The sequence below is a fragment of the Symphalangus syndactylus genome, chromosome 3 (assembly GCF_028878055.3).
Source record: "Symphalangus syndactylus isolate Jambi chromosome 3, NHGRI_mSymSyn1-v2.1_pri, whole genome shotgun sequence".
NCBI lineage: Eukaryota > Metazoa > Chordata > Mammalia > Primates > Hylobatidae > Symphalangus > Symphalangus syndactylus.
Genome location: NC_072425.2, coordinates 7,163,985 through 7,186,105, shown reverse-complemented (window position 1 = coordinate 7,186,105; position 22,121 = coordinate 7,163,985). Strand labels below are relative to the sequence as shown.

Below are 22,121 nucleotides of genomic sequence, written 5' to 3'. Positions count from 1 at the left end.
CTGTATATCTATCCATCTCTCTAGTTTCTGTTTGCTTTTCATGATTATTCTTGATTTTAAAGGGAATGTTTCCAATATTTTCCTATTTAGGATGGTGTTTTTTTTAAATACTTAAAAACTGTTTTTTTTCTAGACTGCTCAACAGAACTATACTTTTTTATTAGAGTAAGGAAATGCTCTTCCATTCCTAATTTACTGAGTTGTAAAAATCATACTTGAGTATTGAATTTTACCCCAAGTAGTTTTTCTGCATCTTTTTTTTTTTTTTTTTTTTTTGAGACGGAGTCACACTCTGTCGCCAGGCTGGAGTGCAGTGGTGCAATCTCAGCTCACTGCAACCTCCGCCTCCTGAGTTCCAGCAATTCTCCTGCCTCAGTCTCCCGAGTAGCTGGGACTACAGTTGCCCCCACCACGCCTGGCTAATTGTTGTATTTTTAGTAGAGGCAGGGTTTCACTACATTGGCCAAGCTGGTCTCAAACTCCTGACTTCAGGTGATCCACCTGCCTCTGCCTCCCAATGACAGGCGTGAGCCCCTGAACCCGGCCGTTTTTCTACATCTTTAAAGAAATCTATTTTTTTCTCTTTTTTGAGATGGAGTTTCCCTCTTGTTGCCCAGGCTGGAGTGCAGTGGTGCAATCTTGGCTCACTGCAGCCTCCGCCTCCTGAGTTCAAGTGATTCTGCTGCCTCAGCCTCCCAGGTAGCTGGGATTACATGCATGTGCCACTATGCCCTGCTAATTTTATATTTTTAGTAGAGACGGGGTTTCACCATGTTGGTCAGGCTGGTCTCGAACTCCTGACTTCAGGTGATCTGCCCACCTCGGCCTCCCAAAGTGCTGGGATTACAGGCATGAGCCACCGCGCCTGGCCAAGAAATCTATTAATGTGGTGAGTTACACACCCAACAATATCTGCTGATAGTATATATATATTTTTTACACACTGTTGAATTCAAATTGCTGATATTTTTGTTTAGATTTTTTTTTTCCAGACAGGGTTTCACTCTGTCACCCAGGGTGGAGTACAGTGTTGAGATCTTGGCTCACTGCAACCTCTGCCTCTTGGGTTTAAGTGATCCTCCCACCTCAGCTTCCTGAGTAGCTGGGACTACAGGCATATGCCACAATCCCCAGCTAATTTTTGTATTTTTTGTAGAGATGGAGTCTCTCTATGTTGCCCAGGCTGGTCTTGAACTCCTGGGCTCAAGTGATCTGCCTACCATGGCCTCTCAAAGTGTTGGGATTATAATAGGTGTGAGGCATTGCGCCTTGCCTAGAATTTCTTTTCTTTTCTTTTCTTTTTGAGACAGAGTCTCGCTCTATTGCCCAGGCTGGAGTGTAGTGGCATGATCTCAGCTCACTGCAACCTCTGCCTCCCGGGTTCAAGCAATTCTCCTGCCTCAGTCTCCCGAGTAGCTGGGATTACAGGTGCCTGCCACCACACTGGGCTGATTTTTTTGTATTTTTAGTAGAGATGGTGTTTCACCATGTTGGCCCGGCTGGTCTCGAACTCCTGACCTTGTGCTGGGATTACAGGCGTGAGCCACCGCGGCCGGCCTAGAATTTTATTTATTTATTTATTTATTTATTGACAGAGTCTTGCTCTGTCACCCAGGCTGGAGTGCAATGGCGCAATCTCTGCTCACTGCAGCCTCTGCCTCCCGGGTTCCAGCGATTCTCCTGCCTCACGCTCTTGGGTAGCTGGGATTACAGGTGCACACCACCATGCCCGGCTAATTTTTGTACTTTTAGTAGATACAGGGTTTTGCCATGTTGGCCAGGCTGGTCTCGAACTCCTGACCTCAGGTGATCCACCTGCCTCGGCCTCCCAAAGTGCTGGGAATACAGGTGTGAGCCACTGCGCCCAGTCCTGGCCTGGAATTTTTAACCTATATTTATTGTATAGATATCCACTCATTTTATTATCTCTTTCCTGTTCCTTTCTTTGAATTTATTTTGTTGTTCATTTGTACCTTCTTTAGATGGATTTGCTGTTAGCCTGTTAATTTGGGGACTTTCTTTGAAGCTACAGCCTATGTTTCTTGTTCTGATAGTTGGCTTGAGCAGGAAGAGGCAGTAATGATGGGGTGATGAGGGCCATGTGGCTGGTTAGGTGTCGATTCTTGACAAGATCCTGGTTTTTGTTGTTGAGTGGTGGGTTAATGGGTGCTCACTACGTGATTAAAAATAGTTGACCAGATGAAGAGCAGCATGGAGCAGTGGTAGCAGCGTCCTGTGTGCTGGAGTGGAGTGCTCAGAATCCTCAGCACACTTGAGGTCCACAGAAGAAAGAAAAAGAAACATAAACTAAATAGTAAGAAAAGGTGCATATTGCAGAGTAAAAGACTTCCCATCTCCCTTTCTGCTCTTAATCTTACTTAAACATGTCACACTATTAATAATTTCTTATAATTCATTCCAAAAAGATGTTTGTGCACATACCAGCATCTTTCTGTTCTCTTACACGAGTCTTGGTATCATAGACACCCTGTTCTGTGACTTCCCATGCGAGCACACCAGCCTTTTCTTACCCTCTGCAAGGACTTTTGGATGTTCCCTTGTAGGGAAATAACAATGTCTATAACTAGCCTTCTGTGGGCGGGGACTCAGATCCTCTCACCTGGAGAGAAGGTGGAATGCATGTCCTTGTTCCCTGTGATCTGGGGAACTTTTGCTAGTATATCTGTAGAGTAAGCTACACATATACCATTATTCGTATTATATGTACTATGTATTATTATTACTACAAATAGTAAGCACTATATAGTATATGCATAATAAATTCTGCAAAAATTTATCTTACGGATTATATATTTTACAGATTATATATAAGTAAAATTATACTACCAATAGAGAATTGCTCAACCAAGGGGTATGTACTTTTTTTGTTTTAAGAGATGGAGTTCTCGTTGTGTGGCCCAGGCTGGCCTTGGACTCCTGGGCTCAAGTGATCCTCCTGCCCCAGTCTCCCAAGGAGCTGGGACTACAGGTGCATGCCACTGAGCCTGGTGGTGTGTATGTTTTAAAAATTTGATAACTATTGCCAAGTTGCCCCCAGAGAGATTTAATTAAATGAGAATTGCCTGTTTATCCATACTTTTTTTTTTCTTTTGAGACAGAGTCGTGCTCTGTCGCCCAGGCTGGAGTGCAGTGGTGTGATCTCTGCTCACTGCAACCTCAGCCTCCCGAGTAGCTGGGATTACAGGCACCCGCCATCACACTCGGCTAATTTTTGTATTTTTAATAGAGACTGGGTTTCACCATGTTGGCCAGGCTGGTCTCGAACTCCTGAGCTCAGACGATCCGCCCCCTTGGTCTCCCAAAGTGCTGGGATTACAGGCATGAGCCATTGCGCCTGGCCCAATACTCTTATTAACAGACTTTAATTTTTTTTTGCCAGTTCAATAAGTGTAAAATGGTGGCTTTGTTGCTTTAAATGTATTTTCAGTTGCATTTGTTTTTATTAGTCATATGCATTTATTTCCCTTAGTTTGCCTTCTCTGTTCTTTGTCCATATGGGGGAGGGAGCCGAGGTGGAGGGCAGGATTCTCTTCGGTTTCTGTGTGGGCTGCAGATGGGTTTGTAAATGACCATGCTCTGTTGACATTGTGTTTTCTACATTTGAACTTGGAGTCCCATGTCTGGGTTGTTTGCTTTTAGCTGGGTGGAACCTGTGTACTTAAAGAGGAATCACTTGCATTGCTTTTCGGACATGGTGTTTTGTTGGTGTGTCTCCTCCCTGGCTGGTAAGCACAGCTGGCGGGCCTGGCTCTGTTGGACCACCCACTTTGCAACTCTTGGGCAGTCAACACTGATATTGTACCAGAAAGTGTGGGGGAGTTATAGCGTAGCATTTATAGAGAAGGATTAGTGTTATTTACTTTCATGTGACCTTAAAAATAGAAAATAATATTTGTGCTTTTATTTTGCAGTTTGCCTGGAACCTGAATGCACTATTTTAAAAAATATTCCCTATTTTTATAGAAAAAGGACTTCAAATATTTATTGTTTTGTATTAAGAGCTACAAACAACTTGGTCTTGATTGGAGAGCTGGCATAGCTGTATAAGGGGCTCTCCCTGTAAGAAATTTGGAGCTGGGGTGGGCATGGGAGGCGATGTTTGGGAGCAGCCTGAGTGTTGGGAGGCTGCTGTGCTCGAACCTGCGTCGTGCAGGTGCGTCCTGGAGCAACTCCTTGTGGCAGAAGCATTGCCCTGAGACCCAGCCATGGTATGCTTGGCACTGGGACAGGAGCTCCGGTGGGAGGTGTGCATTGCGAGCTGGTGTTTTCCGTTTGCTTTCCTACCCTCTGTCATGTTGTGGGCTCTTGGCCCTAGAGGTAAAATGTCTCTGTGAGTTGAGTTCCTTGTGAGAGGGCTGGTCCCCAGATTCCATGTCTAGGTTTTTGTTAGTATTTTTTCAACAGAGCTAATCCTGAGAGGCCCTACGAGCAGTGATTGCTTTGTGGGATGAGCTGTGTTGATGGTTTCTGTGAAGGGACCCTTCACATTTTAGGGTGAAAACAATAAATGTCTCGTTAAACGGTTTCCATCTGAGAAGACTCAGATTGTTTTAAAATGGTTGTGAATGCGAGGGTTTAAGCTGCTTCCGAGGAGGCCTGGAGGTGCCTGGGCGGCCGCGTGCAGCTCTGGAATCCTGCCGCTGGGGCAGCCTCCATTTCGTGAGATGGCTCTGGAGCATGCCCAGTGCGTGGAGCCTTCAGAGGGAGCCGCCGAGCTGGGCTACTGTGATTTCTCTGCAGTTGGCCGCAGTCAACAATTGCACTAAGACAGGAGGAAAAAAGTGATGGGGTACAAGCAAGAGACGTGGTATTTGGTACTTTTTTTCCTTTGCTTAATCCGTCTTTCTTTTACATTGGTGCTTCTAGCTGGGGTCAGGGCCTGCAGAGCAGGGACGCTTGCTGTGATGGTGGGGACACCTCCTTGTCCTCCATGCTCCTTCCCTGCCAAAATAACCCTGTTTTGCTCACCCACCATGTGCACTTTCTTGGGAGTGGGATGGGAGGTCCCCTCCAACTGAGGGTACTGAGAACAGCTCAGGCCCGTTCCGCATTTGCTGGTAGCAGGAGGAACTCTGACCTTTTTCAGTTATGCTGATGATAAACCAGGACTTTTTCCCTTGTTTGAACATTTGTAAAGAGCGTGCTTGAACTTTTTTGCTGACTAGCAGTGTTTTCCTGTTTTATTCTCCTACCTGCCCCCATGGCAGCCTCAGTGGTGGAGGGAGTGAGGCTGGGAAGGGATGACACTGCCAGGTGAGCAGGAACCAGGGACCCTGGGACCAGAGGCCAGGCTGTGCAGGGCAAGGGCTGGCCGTGCCACCGTGCAGCTGGCTCTTTGCCATGCAGGCTGCAGAAAGGGAAATCTGTCCACCTTGGATGTGAGGATGGCATTGACCACTCATCAGGAGAGCTGGGAACAGAGCCTCCCCCTCGGAGCCTGTGTAGTCCCCGTCCACACGTGTGGGTTGTGTGATGATCCTGTCTGCGTGTTCATTGGGAGACTCCATTTTCCGTGGAATGGTGAGGAGGGTAGAGAGGCAGCAGAGTCTCCACTTGGATTTTCTAAGCAGTTCCACAGAAAATAAGACGTTGCACAAGCAAGTGCTGGGCACATCTTAGGGAGAGGCCTAGTGAGGAGGGCTGTGTTTTAATTAATTAATTAATTGTAAATAACAGGATTAGAGCAGATTGGTTCATAGCTGCCTGTTCTAGAACCGTATTCTTCGAACAAAAGGGTGGGGGATGGTAGGCTTCTCTCCTAGCTCTGAGGAAACTCCAGCTCAGCGCACAGCATGAGGAGGACGAGGGAACAATAGGGCGTTCCTTTGTGCCTGCCCTTGAAACGCGGTGGAGGCCACTCAGTGAGCCTGGGCAGTGCCATCGCTCACGTGTCCCCAGCAGCAGTGGCGTCTGTGGGGATGCTGTGCACTGGAAATTGGCACTGTTTTGGGTAGTGGTTCTGAGAGGAACTGTTTAACCAGGTATGCAAATGTGCTGATGCAGGAATGTTTTTGAACACCTGTGATGTAAATTTTAATGGTGGTTAATGTTATTCGCTCCACCTGGGTTAGCTCAACCCTTAGAGATTATTTGTTCTCATCTCTTTGGAGTTGAAAATGTTGTACTTTTCTAGGAGCCATTTCCCCAGGCCATGTGGAGGTCAGGTATGGGCTGGTTCTGGCCTAACTCTACTCCTCCTCCTTCCCGCTCTGTGGAGAGGGTGGCTTGAAGGAGACGGGCAGCAGGTGTGTGACTGCAGCCCTGGGGCACGGGCAGAGGCTGGCATGTGGGGAAAGCAGGACCCGGGAGGCTGTAGCTTAAGTAGACATTTGTTTTTTATTTGAAGAGAATTTTAGAGATGGGGATTTTAGAGATGGGGTGGTGGTGGATTTTAGCATTAGAGATTTCTGGCTTCTGCTCGAAGCACTGTGAATACGGGACAAAATAATAACCAAAGAGAAAAAGTTCATGTAAGTAAAGTTTTGGTGTGTTTTCTTGAAAGGAAAGTGTCTGCAGTGAAAGCGTTGTATTTTTAGAGAACTCGGGGAGGAAAATGCTGTTGTGCTGCCTGTCACACAGGTCTGGCCTTTTTGACATCTGAAATCTTATAGGAATTTGTCTTATTGAGAGTATATGCTGCTTATTTGGTTTCGTGGAATCCAGAAAAGAACCTATCCAAATTATCCTTACCTTCAGGGTGAATTACCTTTTAGAATTGTGGCAGGTGGCACATAGGACCTGTCAGAGGGACTGCACCTTGTACAAGAAGAAAAGTGAGAGGGTGTTGCAAAGGAGAGCACCCACCTCCTTTATAGACTTTTGCAGAACAGGTTTCTTCCTTTCGACCTTGGAGAAGAGGCAGGACCAGTGGGGAGGCAGACAGGTAGGTGAAGGAAGACTAAAGGAAGAAGGGACGCGCTGATGGAGAAGACAAGGAGTGCTGATGGCTTTGGGCGCCAGCTGTCTACTCCAGAGAGTCTAACTGACCTGGGACTTGCAGGATCCTGCTAAAAGAGAAATCTTTGCTTCCTTCTCCTCCTGTTTTCTTCCCCTCCCTCCATTCTCCTTCATCTCCCTTTTCTTCACCCACCCACCACTCACCCACCCACTCATCCACCCATCCATCCATCCATCTGCTGTCTACTATCCACCTCACCACCCACCCATCCATTTATTTACCCACCTACTCATCCATTCACCTGTCCACATCCATCTATTCATCCTCCAACCATCACATATTAATGACTTACTATATACCAGAACTACTAGTACTGAAACTTGAGTATATTTGTGGACAGAGCACCAGAAATCCAGAACATTTGTATCATCCTGAAAAGAAACCTTATACCATTAGCAGTTCCTTCCGGTGTCCCCCATTCCCCCCACCCAGCCCCTGGCAACCACTCATCTGCTTTCCTTCCCTGTCAAGTTGCCTGTTCTCTGTTGTCTTTCGTGCCTATTTTCACTTAACTTAGTGTTTTCTTTCTCTTTTTTTTGCTGTTATGGACAGTGCTGCCACGAACATTCATGTACGAGTTTTCGTGTGGACCTGGGTTTTCATTTCTTCGGATATCCCGGGAGTGGGATAACTGGTTCATATGGTGACTGTCTGTTTTAAGCATTGGAGTAAATGCCAAGTTGTTTTCTTTTTTTGGAGACGGAGTCTCTCTCTGTCGCCCAGGCTGGAGTGCAGTGGGCAATCTTGGCTCACTGCAAGCTCCGCCTCCCGGGTTCTTGCCATTCTCCTGCCTCAGCCTCCCCATTAGCTGGGACTACGTGCGTGTGCCACTGCGCCCGGCTAATTTTTGTATTTTTAGTACAGACGGGGTTTCACCGTGTTGGCCGGGATGGTCTTGAACTCCTGACCTCAAGTGATCCGCCTGCCTCGGCCTCTCAAAGTGCTGAGATTACAGGCATGAGCCACTGTGCCCGGCTGAGAAGTAGGTTCTTGATGTATCCTTCATGTCTCATCTTCCCTCTCGCACCCTGAGCTGTTCTCACCCAGTGCTTACTGCTTACTGGGTGCTGGCCTCCTGCTTCAAGAACAGACTGAGGACCCTTGGAAAGATGCCCCCACAGCAGGTGCACTCACCGACTCCACCCAAGACACCCCCCACAGCACGTGCACTCACCGACTCCACCCAAGACGCCCCCACAGCACGTGCACTCACCGACTCCACCCAAGACGCCCCCCGCAGCACGTGCACTCACCGACTCCACCCAAGACGCTCCAGTAGCACGTGCACTCACCGACTCCACCCAAGACGCTCCAGTAGCACGTGCACTCACCGACTCCACCCAAGACGCCCCCGCAGCACGTGCACTCACCGACTCCACCCAAGACGCCCCCGCAGCACGTGCACTCACCGACTCCACCCAAGACGCCCCCTCGCACGTGTACTCACCGACTCCACCGAGGACACCCCCGCAGCACGTGCACTCACCGACTCCACCCAAGACGCCCCCTCGCACGTGTACTCACCGACTCCACCCAGGACACCCCCGCAGCACGTGCACTCACCGACTCCACCCAAGACGCCCCCACAGCACGTGCACTCACCGACTCCACCCAAGACGCTCCAGTAGCACGTGCACTCACCGACTCCACCCAAGACGCCCCCCGCAGCACGTGCACTCACCGACTCCACCCAAGACGCCCCCCGCAGCACGTGCACTCACCGACTCCACCCAAGACGCTCCAGTAGCACGTGCACTCACCGACTCCACCCAAGACGCCCCCGCAGCACGTGCACTCACCGACTCCACCCAAGACGCCCCCGCAGCACGTGCACTCACCGACTCCACCCAAGACGCCCCCTCGCACGTGTACTCACCGACTCCACCCAGGACACCCCCGCAGCACGTGCACTCACCGACTCCACCCAAGACGCCCCCTCGCACGTGTACTCACCGACTCCACCCAGGACACCCCCGCAGCACGTGCACTCACCGACTCCACCCAAGACGCCCCCTCGCACGTGTACTCACCGACTCCACCCAGGACACCCCCGCAGCACGTGCACTCACCGATTCCACCCAAGACGCCCCCCGCAGCACGTGCACTCACCGACTCCACCCAAGACGCCCCCCGCAGCACGTGCACTCACCGACTCCACCCAAGACGCCCCCGCAGCACGTGCACTCACCGACTCCACCCAGGACACCCCCGCAGCACGTGCACTCACCGACTCCACCCAAGACGCCCCCTCGCACGTGTACTCACCGACTCCACCCAGGACACCCCCGCAGCACGTGCACTCACCGACTCCACCCAAGACGCCCCCTCGCACGTGTACTCACCGACTCCACCCAGGACACCCCCGCAGCACGTGCACTCACCGACTCCACCCAAGACGCTCCAGTAGCACGTGCACTCACCGACTCCACCCAAGACGCCCCCCCGCAGCATGTGCACTCACCGACTCCACCCAAGACGCTCGGTAGCACGTGCACTCACCGACTCCACCCAGGACGCCCCCGCAGCACGTGCACTCACCGACTCCACCCACTGCCTACCCAGGGCCCAGATGCTCCAGCAGCTCTTCCCTGGCCCCTCCCCCACCTTCACTTTTTGCTCTCTTTGGAGCATTCATTGCCTTTAGTACACAGACTTGTGTCCCCACGTAAAAAAAGCTTTGCTTTTGTTTTTCTCTCTCTCCTTTAAAAAAAAAAAAAAACTCCTTATGCAGTCCAGGCTGTTCTTGAACTCCTGGCCTTAAGTGATCCTCCCATCTGGGCCTCTCAAAGCGCTGATATTACAGGTGTGAGCCATGATGCCTGGGCCAAAAAGCTTTTTTTGGAGACGTAGTCTTGCTCTGTCGCCCAGGCTGGAGTGCAGTAGCGTGATCTCGGCTCTCTGCAACCTCTGCCGCCCGGGTTCAAGCAATTGTCCTGCCTCAGCCTCCCCACACAGCTTCAGCTGGGTTTACAGGTGTGTGCCACCACGCCCAGCTAATGTCTTTGTATTTTTAGTAGAGATGAGGTTTCACCTTGTTGGCCAGGCTGGTCTCTAACTCTTGGCCTCAAGTGATCCGCCTGCCTCAGCCTCCCAAAGTGCTGAGATTACAGGCATGAGCCACCGCGCCTGGGCCGAAAAAAGCTTTTCTTGATCCTGCTTCCCACCAGCTTCACGTCAGTTCTTTGCCCTTCTTTGCGCCAAACTCCTCCAAAGATCTGTGTTTTTTTCATGGTTTGTGCATCCTCCCCCATTCTCCCTTAGATCCTTAGTCAGACCTTGCACCTCCACCCCCAGGGCAACAAAACCATCCTGGTTAAGGTCTCTGTCGGTAGCCTTCCTCCCTTGGCTAGTCCCATCTCCCGCCCTGACCCGGTAGTGTCCTCACTTAGTCCTTGGGCCTTGCTATCCTGCCCCTCCCCCCGGTGCTGGGTGCAGCTCAGCCTCTGACTCTGGCGTCCTGTGCCCACGTGCGAGCTCCGTCTCCTGCTCCCTTCGTGGCTTCCCATCTGCCTCCCTCCTCTTCGCCCTTTTTGCAGGTGCTTCTGCCTTCTGACTTCCTCAGTCTCCCACCTGCGCCTCCCTCTTCTGACTGGTTTCCCTGGCCACCTGTCCTTCTGGGGGCAGGTCTGCAGCGTATCAGCCCAGGGAACCAGTTAGTCCTCACTGAGGCCCTGTCCCTCCTGGTTCCAGTTCCTACTGGTCTGTCTGCCCGTCCTCTTTGTGCATCCTCCCTGGGGTCTAGCGGGGTCTAGCGCTCTCCTGGGGGCTGTGTCCAGGGGAAGGAGGAGCCAGAGCTGCCTTTCCATCCTCCATCCACTCTCCTTTGCCGCCGTCTTCATTCTGGGAGGACTTTCTCGGAGTGCAGGCTACCTTTTCTCTTTCTTGCTGCCCTACCTCCTGTGGCCACACCCTCTGGCCTGTGGGTCTTGGCTTTGTCATCATCCACTGTTGTGTGACTCTTGTTCCAGGGCAAGCCGCTGTGCACATGGTTGAATGTAACAGAGGGCTGTCCCAGGCCGTGAGCTGTGTCAGAACTCTGAACCCTTCCAGGGCCACCGTGTGCTTGACTTACAGATTAGTGAGGGTGTCTTGCCTATAGTTACTGTTTTCCCGTATAATTATTCTGTTAACCCTTTTATAGCTATTAAGTGAGCTGAAATTCTAAATTTTCTTCATTCAGTGTAAGAAAAAAGCAGAAGGAAATATACAGAAAGTTAACTTGGTTATTTCTGAATTGTGGGATTGCCAGTGATTTTGTATGTTTTGGAATATAATAAAGTTTTTTTACACAGAGCATGTATTAGCTTTACCGTAAGAAAAAATTAATGGAAACCCTCATTTATATGTAACTTAATTCATATGATTAACGCTTATCACTTAAAAAATATATAATAAAAACCTGAAGGGAAGATGACCTCGAAGTTAGATAACGCCCTGTCAAAACAAAGCGACCCAAATACCCGAAGAGTTGGATCCTTTTTTTCTTTTTCTTTTTTTTTTTTTGAGACAAGAGTCTCGCTCTGTCTTCCAGGCTGGGGTGCAGTTGTGTGACCCTGGCTCATTGCAACCTCTGCCTGTCGGGCTCAAGCTATTCTCCCACCACAGCGTGTGCCACCATGCCCAGCTAATTTTTTGGGTATGTTTTGTAGAGATGGGGTTTTGCCGTGTTGCCCAGGCTGAGCTTGAACCCCTGAGCTCAAGCTTTCCACCAGCCTTGGCCTTCCAAAGTGCTGGGATCACAAGCATCAGCCACTGTGCCTGGGCCTGAATCCTATACTTGGAAGCCTGATGAAATAAGGACCCCAACCCTGCAGTGCTGTGGCCCAGGCCTTGCCCCGACACGTGGCTGTGGAGAGGCTGTGGCCCCTTAGTCCTTGTGTTCGTGCTGCGCCCCTTTCTCCCTCCACTCTGAAGCTCCCCCAGCACTTCTTGTCCAGCAGACGTGGCAGTGCAGAGACCCCAGGATTCTTCCAGGGCTCCGGCTACATAACAGATGTGAAGAATTATGTACCTTTCGCTCTCATTCTGTACTGTCTGGCGTGAGATGTGTGATAGTGCCATAGAGGGCATGTGGCAGGCGGTGCGAGCATCTGGCTCTGCCGACTGGAAAAGATAGGTGCATAAATGTAAAACCGTATCACTTTTGTCTCTCTTTTTAAAAGAATACTTCATTTTCATAAAGTATTTTATGTTAACACGTAGTAGGTTTATTGTTATTTGTACAGGAAGTTTTGACACACGGTAAAACTAACTTGGTGCATTTTCATAAAGTATTTTATGTTAACACGTAGTAGGTTTATTGTTATTTGTAAAGGAGATTTTGACACACGGTAAAACTCACTTGGTGCCATTTTCATTGAGTATCTTATGTTATCACGTAGTAGGTTTATTGTTATTAGCGCAGCAGGTTTTGACATATGGTGAAACTAACTTGGTGCCATTCTGGTAACTCATGTGGACAAAATCCCTTTGGGGTACTCAGTGCTGTTAAGAGTGTGACATGGTCCTGAGAATGAAAAGTTTGGGAATTGCTGTTTTACTGTAAACCAAAGTGTCTGGCGCAGTACTGCAGTGAACCAACCAACCAACCAACCAGTTTCTGCCCCTCGTAGAGTTGACATTCTGACTGGGGATAAGTTTCACATTTTTGTGTCACATCCTTCAAAATAGTCAACTCCTTAGGTTTAATGCCTTTTTATCAACATGGAGATTTTGAATGAAATTCAGCCATGAATGTGTTTGTTTTCCCATGCTATCTCAATCGTGTTACAGAGCAGTGTTGTGGAAACATTTTAAATATCTCTGACATGAGTAGGAATGTGGTGTTCTACCAGGAACTTTACTGATTGCAGAGAATTTATTAATATTACTATACCTTGTGGTTTTCTGCATGCAGGTTTAAGCCTGCATTTACACTTCTAACCACAAGGTGGTGCTTTTGTTCTAAGTCCGAAGGCTGACACCGGGCTGGACGGAGCTTGAGAACCAGTTTTATATGGATTGCTTTTTTGCCAATTTAAGATGATTCTGCTTTGAAGTGCTTAGCAAAGAACCTTACCTTCCTTTTGCATCAGGGTTGTCTCATCTTAGAGTGACATCCTAGAGTGTGTAAGAACCTCCCAGCAGGTGTTTATTGAGCACCCCTTACCTGTGTGCTAGTCTGGGTGCCTGGTGGTGCTCAGAGCTGGCCTGGACCAAGTCCCCAGGGGTTTGTGGTCCCTCACCACTCTCGACTGCTGCTTTTATGTTTGTTGTATTTCTGATAGGACTGTTGCTCACGTTACTCTTCTGATCTGAAAAAAGAAATAGGCCTCTCATTTTTTCATGGTGTGTAAGTTCTGTACAGCGTTATTTTTATGTCTCATGTTGTTCTGAAGAGGAGATGGGTGTCCTGGGAGGCAGGGCAGCCGTGTCCAGCTGCAGTGTCCTTGGTGGCTGAGCTGAAGGCAGCGTGAAGCTCCAGCTTCGAGGATGCGCCAGGGAGTGTGTGGAGGTCACGTCTGTGTCCCTCCCTCAGACCCGCACTCCCAGCCTGTGCTTTCCACCAGACAACTCCTGGCAAAACTGTGCTGCTGCCCTGCCTGGCACTGGCCCTACCCTCAGGGAGGCTCTGGCCGGGGCTGCCAGTGTTCGTCATTGTCTTCAAAACTTGTTTCTCACATTAGAATAATGTTGAGGCCCGTCATTTCATGGTGGTGATTGTGTGAGAGGATGTATGAACTGAAAAGATGGAAAATGACAAAATTACTATGAATATAGTAAGATTAAAAAGCAGCATCTGTATGTGTCGACGTATTACCTAGCCTCCCGGGGCCAATACTAGCAGGACCTGGGAGTCTTTGGGTCCCTCCTAGGGCTGCACTGTTCTCTGGAGCCTGGGGGCTGAGGCCTTGATCGGGGCAGGACAATCTGTTGTCTTGGAATAGAGCCCAGGAGGCCCAGACAGGTGCTGACCAGCTAAAGCTGCTTTTTTCACACTCTGTTTGAAATACAGTTAGTGGAGAGAGACAGTGGGGCGATCCAGGGTGGGCAGGGAGACGTTCCAATACACCAAGTCATTCCTCACAGGGCCTGGAGCACAGTGAGCTTAGAAGACCAGCAGCACCGTAATACATGCTGCCATTTACGAGGCAGTGGCGGGGCGAGGGGGCTGCACGTGTGACCCGCCTGCACCAGGGCCTCTTGAGGGCCAGCCTCTCCATGGAGCCCTGTTCTGAGACCAAATTCCAGGTGCTGAAAGACATTAAACAGGATTGTGCTCTTCACTGGCATCTATCAAAGAACAGCAACATGATATAAATTAAAACCCACAGTAAAATCTCTCAGAATTCCGTCCCCTTTTCTGGCTCTCCCACACTCTGCAGGCTGACGGAGAATCTCACTGTTGGCCAGTGTCCCCAGATGCCCTGACTCTCGGCTCCAGCGCTCTTTCTTTGTGTTCTGTCTGGTCTCGAAGAGCAAGTCCAGGTAGCTGTGGCGCCGCCTGTGCCTTGCCTCTTGCAGTCTGCCTACGATTGCACGACTCACCTCTTGATGTGTGAGACCCGCCATTTATATTTAATCATCATCTTAGAGTAATTCTTCCCACAGTTGTAGAATACGTATTTTGTGCCCATGCTAGGTGCCGGGGTTGCAAAGGTGGATAGGGGCTCCTTTTGTAAGTGGGAGGCAGGCTTGTGTGGGTCACCACAGGGCAGCCCGTGATGAGCTGCAAGGGCCATCTGAGCCCCGAAAGCTCGCTGCATAGTTGGAGAGTTGTGGGAAGCAGGGGGAAGGGTGATGGTCTGGGCCATACTGCTGCTGGAATTTTAAGTAGCTTGGTGTGACTGGCACGTAGGATTTCTGACCTGAAAATTGTTGGGCTAGGTTAGAAATCTGCAAACTTCTGTAAAGGACCAGGTATGTGGGGTGTGGGCCGCGTAAGATCTCCGATGCATATTCTTTTTTATTTTTACAACTTAAAAAATTAAAAAAAAATTCATTCTTAGCTTGTGGGAAGAAAGCAGGCTGGGCTGGATTTGGCCCGGGGGCCGCACGCCTGGCCTAGATTGCTGCAGCTCCTTCTGTGCCTTGTCATGAAGTGTGAACTTGATTCCATGGGCAGTGGGAAGCCACTGAATTTTTAAAGAAGATGATGGTAAGGTCACAATTTTAGAAAGATAATTTTAACTGCAGAATAGATGCTAGACTGAAAAGGGGAGAGGCTGGAATTAGAAAAATGAGTTGCCAGATTATTCCTATTACCACTGACTTGAGGAATAATGTGGCTTAAAATAAGGTAGCAGTGGAATTTGATGGAATATTTAGGAGGCATAGAATTTGGTGACCAATAGGAGGGGTTGGTGTGAGGGAGCATGAGTAGTGATGTTCATTTTCTCTTTACTTTTTAAATTTTATTTATTATTATTATTTTTTGAGATGGAGTCTCGCTCTGTTGCCCAGGCTGGAGTGCAGTGGCGTGATCTCTGCTCACTGCAAGCTCCACCTCCCAGGTTCCCGCCATTCTCCTGCCTTAGCCTCCCAAGTAGCTGGGACTACAGGTGCCTGCCACCATGCCTGGCTAATTTTTTTTTTTTTTTTTTTTTTTTTTTTGAGACAGAGTCTTGCTCTGTCACCAGGCTGGAGTGCAGTGGTGCGATCTCGGCTCACTGCAACCTCCACCTCCCGGGTTCAAGCGATTCTCCTGCCTCAGCCTCCTGAGTAGCTGGGATTACAGGCGTGCACCACCACGCCCTGCTAATTTTTGTATTTTTAGTAGAGATAGGGTTTCACCATGTTGGCCAGGCTGGTCTTGAACTCCTGACCTCAAATGATCCACCTGCCTCGGCCTCCCAAAGTGCTGAGATTACAGGGGTGAGCCACCGTGCCCGGCCATTACGCCTCACTAATTTTTTTGTATTTTTAGTAGAGACAGGGTTTCACCGTGTCAGCCAGGATGGTCTCGATCTCCTGACCTCGTGATCTGCCTGCCTTGGCCCTGCAAAGTGCTGGGATTACAGGTGTGTGAGCCACTGCGCCTGGCCTATATTTTATTTTTTTTGAGACAGGGTCTCCATCTGTTGCCCAGGCTGGAGTGCAGTGGCGCGATCTCTGCTCGCTGCAACCTCCGCCTCCCGGGTTCAAGTGATCCTCCTGACTCAGCCTCTGAAGTAGCCGGGACTACAGGTGTACACCACCACACCCGGCAAATTTTTACATTATCTGTAGAGATGGGGTCTCCTTATGAGACAGCCAAATGCCTAGGCAGATAAAAAGGAGTCCCCGGAGAATCTCTGCCCTGCCCCACAAGCCTTTACGCCAAATGTTTTTGTGCAAAGGGAGTCCGCATAGGGACTGGGGGAAGTGGGTGGAGCCACAGGGGACTGGAGCGCCTGCGCGCACTGGGGGAAGTGGGTGGAGCCACAGGGAATTCTGCCTTCCGCAGGGGAGGAGCTTCTCCAGTTTCTGGGTGAGGGCCTGGGATTCCATCTGTGAGGTGGGGGTCCTGTAAGCAGGACTCCATCCCGCTTTGCTGAGAGTTTTTCTTTTTTGCCCAATAAAACCTTGCTCTAGTCACCCTTCAGTATGTCCTGTCCTCGTGTCTAAATTTTCCTGGTTGTGTGACAAGAACCGGATTCTCCAACACTTTTGTTGCCCAGGCTGATCTTGAACTCCTGGGCTCAAGCGATCCTCCCACATCGACCTCTCAAGGTGCTGGGATCACCGACTGAATTGTCACAGCCAGCCACTGACTGGACTTTTTTTTTTTTTTTTTAAGACAGAGTTTCGCTCTGTCGCCCAGGCTGGAGTGCAGTGGCGCAATCTCCGCTCATTGCAACCTCTGCCTCCCAGGTTTAAACGATTCTCCTGTCTCAGTCTCCCAAGTAGCTGGGATTACAGCGTGTGGCACCATGCCTGGCTAATTTTTGTATTTTTTTGTAGAGACGGGGGTTTCACCATGTTGCCCAGGCTGGTCTTGAACTCTTGGACTCCAAGGATCTGCCTACCTCGTCCTCCTAAAGTGCTGGGATTACAGGCACGAGCCACCAGGACTTGCCTGACTGGACATTTTTAATTATTATTTTTTTTTTTTTTGCGATGGAGTCTCCCTCTTTTGTCCAGGCTGCTCACCGCAAGCTCTGCCTCCCAGGTTGACGCCATTCTCCTGCTTCAGCCTCCCGAGTAGCTGGGACTACATGCGCCCGCCACCACGCCCGGCTAATGTTTTGTATTTTTAGTAGAGACGGGGTTTTATCGTGTTAGCCAGGACTAGGCATTTTTAATGAAGGGTGTACACAGAGTCAGCCACAGTGGAGTTTATAATTGACAAAAAGAGTTGGTTGGGTAGATTGGGCTGTTACTATATAACACAACACTGCTGTGTATCTTAAAAAAATAGTGTTGTCAGCCGAGCCCAGTGGCTCACGCCTGTAATCCCAGCACTTTGGGAGGCAGAGGCGGGTGGATCACGAAGTCAGGAGATTGAGACCATCCTGGCTAATAAGGTGAAACCCCGTCTCTGCTAAAAATACAAAAAAAAAAAAAAAAAAAAAAAAAGCTGGGCATGGCGGCGGGCACCTGTAGTCCCAGCTACTCAGGAGGCTGAGGCAGGAGAATGGCGGGAACCCGGGAGGTGGAGCTTGCAGTGAGCTGAGATTGCACCACTGCACTCCAGCCTGGGCGACAGAGCGAGACTCCATCTCAAAAAAAAAAAAAAAAAATAGTGTTGTCAAAATCTTAATCAGGTTTAGTGGAAAAATAGAGTAAAAACCAATATATTATATAATATATTATATAATCCACTAATATAAAAAATCTGTAAGGGATATACTAAGATGTTTACTGTTGGTGGTAAGATTAGGGGCCATTTTTGTTTCTTGTGATTTGTTTTGTCTCTCCTGATGACACTGCTAGAGCCCCCAACACAGTGTTTGAATGCTGTGGAAGTGGCACCTCCATGGCTTTTCCTGATCGCTGGGGGGAAGCATTAAGCCTTTCACCATAACGCTGCTGAATAAGTTATTAACCACGAGATTTTCATAGATATCCTTTATCAGGTTGAACTTTTTATTGTGAAATAATTTTGTGAAATGCTTTTTCTCCCTCCGTTGTCGTGATCATGTGCTTTCTGTCCGTGTCAGTGCCCTGCGTGCAGCCGTGCGTGTTCTGTCTGGTGTTCCTGTCTCGCCACATTGGGGTAGGCCCACTCACCTGGGATGATACCTTCTGAGATCCCTAGTTGATGCCTGAAATTACAGATAGTACTGAACTCTCTATATACCAGGTTTTTTCTTAGACACATATACCGATGGTAAAATTTAGTTTATAAATCAGGCACAGTAAAAGTTATATGAGTGTCCCCCCTGCCCCCCCTCCCCGAAAAACGTATTGCACTCTACTCAGTCGTCGGTGTCTTGTGATCTGTCAGTGTGATGAGGAAGACAGCTGCCCAGCAGCTGGCAAATGGGCATTGGGTACAGGATGGACATACGGACAGAGAGAGGACTCACATCTGGGGCAGGACTGATGGGGCAGTGCGAGAGTTAGCATGCTACTCAGAGCAGTGTGCACCTGAAAACTGATAAGTTATTTATTTATTTTATTTTATTGAGACGGAGTCTCGCTCTGTCGCCCAGGCTGGAGTGCAGTGGCACGATCTCGGCTCAGTGTAACCTCCGCCTCCTGGGTTCAAGTGATTCTCCTGCCTCAGCCTCCTGGGTAGCTGGGATTACAGGCACACGCCATGCCCAGTTAATTTTTGTACTTTTAGTAGAGACGGGGTTTCACCATGTTAGCCAGGCTGGTCTTGAACTCCTGACTTCGTGATCTGCCCACCTCGGCCTCCCAGAGTGCTGGGATTACAGGTGTGAGCCACTGCGCCCGACCTGAGAAATTGTTTATTTCTGGAATTTTTCATTTAATATTTTTGGACTGTGGTTGACTGTGGGTAACAAACTGGCAAGCAAAACCACGGATCGGGGGACTGCTGCGATTGATCTTCAGGTTCAGGCAGCCTTGCACCTGGGATACATCTCGGGTGGTCCTCAGTGTGGCATCCTCCTGACATGCGGTTGCATTCATTTGCTGATGTTTTGTTAAGGGGTTACCGAGGCTGTGAGAGGACTGATGTGGAGTTCCCTTTGTTTTCTGTGCAATGCTGTTCTCACAGAAGGCGCTGGGAGGTGTTTCCTCCTCTTCTTACTAATTCATGAGCACTGATGGGGTTGAGCATTTTCCTATATGTCTGTTGGCCATTTGGGAATGCCTGTTTAATTCATTTGCCCGTTTTTATGTTGTCTTTTTTAAAAAACTGATTTGTAGTTCTTTCCTTGTAGAGTTAAGAGTAAGTAAAGCTATTGTACTTAGCCAAATACATTGGATATTTTTTTCTGTGTTTTAAAGTTTACTTATTCATTTTTACCATATAAATGTTTGAAATATTTTGGTAGTTAAATCCGTAGAGCTTTTCCTTTGTGATTTCTGGCCTTGGCATTGTGCTTAGAGTCAGGAGTTCCTTGTTTCAGGGCTGTTTTTGTGATTTATTGTTTTACGATTCTTTCACTCATTGATCTGCAGTGCTGATGGCCTTCCCTCCCAGTACTTAGCCAGCTGCCTCAGTGTCTCAGTGAGTGTTTTATTATTCTCCCTTCCTGCTGATGTGAAATGCCTCTTTACCTTGTATCTGTGTCTTGTATTCCTGTTTTTAGGTTAAAGTCTTGTAGATTTTTTTTTAGTTGCTTATGCTATTAAAAGCATCAAGTGGGACCAAGTGCAGTGGCTTACACCCATAATCCCAGCACCCTGGGAGGCCCAGGCAGGCGGATCACTTGAGGCCAGGAGTTCAAGACCAGCCTGGCCAACATGGAGAAACCCCGTCTCTACTAAAAATACAGAATTAGCCGGGCGTGGTGGTGCACACCTGTAATCCCAGCTACTTGGGAGGCTGAGGCACGAGAATCACTTGAACTGGGGAGGCAGAGGTTGCAGTGAGCTGAAATTGTGCCACTGCACTCCAGCCTGGGCGACAGAGCCAGACTCTGTCTCAAAAAAAAAAAAAAAACAATTATCAAGTGGATCATAATTTGCATGGAAATAAATTATGTATAGATTTACCAGAAGGAATAGTCCATGAAAAAAGGTAGAGATTGTACGGTTCACGTTCTGTGTGAGATACCAGTGTTTTTCATCAGTACCGTTTGTCCATTGTGAGATGGTCCTGCACCATGTTTTCTTAGCAACCATGGCAGAAGGTAGTTGGAAATTAGATACTGCAGGCTTCCAGAGAGGCCTCAGTGTGGGGGGATGCAAAGAAGGTGCACTGTGTGCGGGGCACCACCTGTGCAGACCCTAACCCCGAGCTGCTCCGCGCACCACACTGGGGCCGCTGTGTGAGACGGGTGAGGCCGGACACTTGCGTGCGAGTTGCGCGAAGCAGGCTTGTCACTCACAGATGAGCAGGGGACAGCAGAGGCCGGGGATCGTGGTGATCTGGCCCCCAAGGCTCAGGCAGGTACCCAGGGTGGATGGGGTCTTGTCTGCATATCTGCGTGTGCCCCATGTTGTACTGCAGTTGGGAGACCCCAAAAGTGCTCTCTATTTTGGGTTTCATACTCGGGGCCACCTGACCTGCTGGACTGAGTTTTAGGACACCCTGTTGTGGGAGGGACAGGAGCAAAGCCCAGGCCACTCTCAGCTGCTCCTTATCTCAGGGTGTTGCATTCCTAGCACATTGGAAAGTTTTTCTTGAGAACAAGCAAGAAAGGAGGGAGAACCGGGTGGTTCAGTTCTGTGTCCCTGTGTCCCTGGGGAACTGTCCTGCTGGGGCAGGTGATGGAATCTGCCACATTTTCAGTGTTTTTGCCGTGTATCTGTAACCAGCACCTAAGCATGCAAGGATTACTTTGGAACCCTGAGAATTGTATTTAGCTCCAGTCCCTAGGATTTTGTTAAAATTTTGTAGTATCTGGCCGGGCGCGGTGGCTCACGCCTGTAATCCCAGCACTTTGGGAGGCCGAGGCGGGCGGATCACGAGGTCAGGAGATCGAGACCATCCTGGCTAACACGGTGAAACCCTGTCTCTACTAAAAATACAAAAAATTAGCCGGGCGTGGTGGCAGGCGCCTGTAGTCCCAGCTACTCGGGAGGCTGAGGCAGGAGAATGGCGTGAACCCGGGAGGCGGAGCTTGCAGTGAGCCGAGATCGCGCCACTGCACTCCACCCTGGGGGACAGAGCAAGACTCCGTCTCAAAAAAAAAAAAAATTTTGTAGTATCTACATTACACATCCTACAAATTCTTTTGGCCTATAAAATATATAATTATAGTTTCTGAGGAACTTGGCTTAATATATTATTGATACAAAAACAGTACAAAACTGCTTCGACTAAAATTCCTTCGTTATTTGTAGTAGCAAAATATGTTGCTTTTTTCTCTCCAGCAATTCAGAATTGTCCACTGCCTTGGTATTTCCTAATTTCCCTACTTGTCCAGGTCACATCTGTTTGCTTTCCTGATACCTTCACAGGCTTCCCTTGTCCCCAGGAAGCCTCCCACGCCCATCCACTTTCTCTCCTGTCTCCAGTTTCCCATGAGGCACAGCTGGTGCCGAGGCATCCGAGTCTCCCCTGCACCTCTGGATCGCACGCACTCATTCTGCTTTTCCCTCCTGTATTTTGACCAGATCTGACTTTTGCTAAGTCCATGTGCCCCCCGCCGAGGTGTTTGTGTGGTGAGACATTGTGCTCATTCATTCCCTGGAAAGTTTGCAGTGGGTCTGGTACGTAAGCGTGAGGCGGGTCGCTGATGCGGGAAGCTCTCGTCACAGTGAAACTGTCCTCGAGTTTTTTTTTTTTTTTTTTTAATTTAGGTTTTAGGGTACATGTGGACAATGTGCAGGTTTGTTACATATGTATCCATGTGCCATGTTGATTTCCTGCACCCATTAACTCGTCATTTAGCATTAGGTATATCTCCTAATGCTGTCCCTCCCCCCTCCGCCCCCCTTTTTTTTTTTTTGAGGCAGAGTCTCGCTCTGTCGCCCAGGCTGGAGTGCAGTGGCACCATCTCGGCTCACTGCAAGCTCCGCCTCCCGCATTCACGCCATTCTCCTGCCTCAGCCTCCCGAGTAGCTGGGACTACAGGCGCCCACCACCAGGCCGGGCTCA

At 49.2% G+C, this 22,121-nt stretch overlaps 1 protein-coding gene across 17 annotated transcripts in view; it reads left to right on the top strand.

Moving 5' to 3' along the window:
• The window catches only part of EHMT1 (euchromatic histone lysine methyltransferase 1), a 230,745-nt gene that overhangs the window by 43,105 nt on the left and 165,519 nt on the right, over nt 1-22,121 (top strand). The window contains exon 1 of one of the 17 annotated variants that reach the window (XM_063636697.1): nt 5,855-6,002. The exons of the other annotated variants lie outside the window; for them this stretch is intronic. The gene's annotated coding sequence lies outside the window, so the exon portion shown is untranslated. Of the gene's footprint in view, nt 1-5,854; nt 6,003-22,121 lie in introns of those variants that run through there. 17 annotated transcript variants of the gene reach the window in all.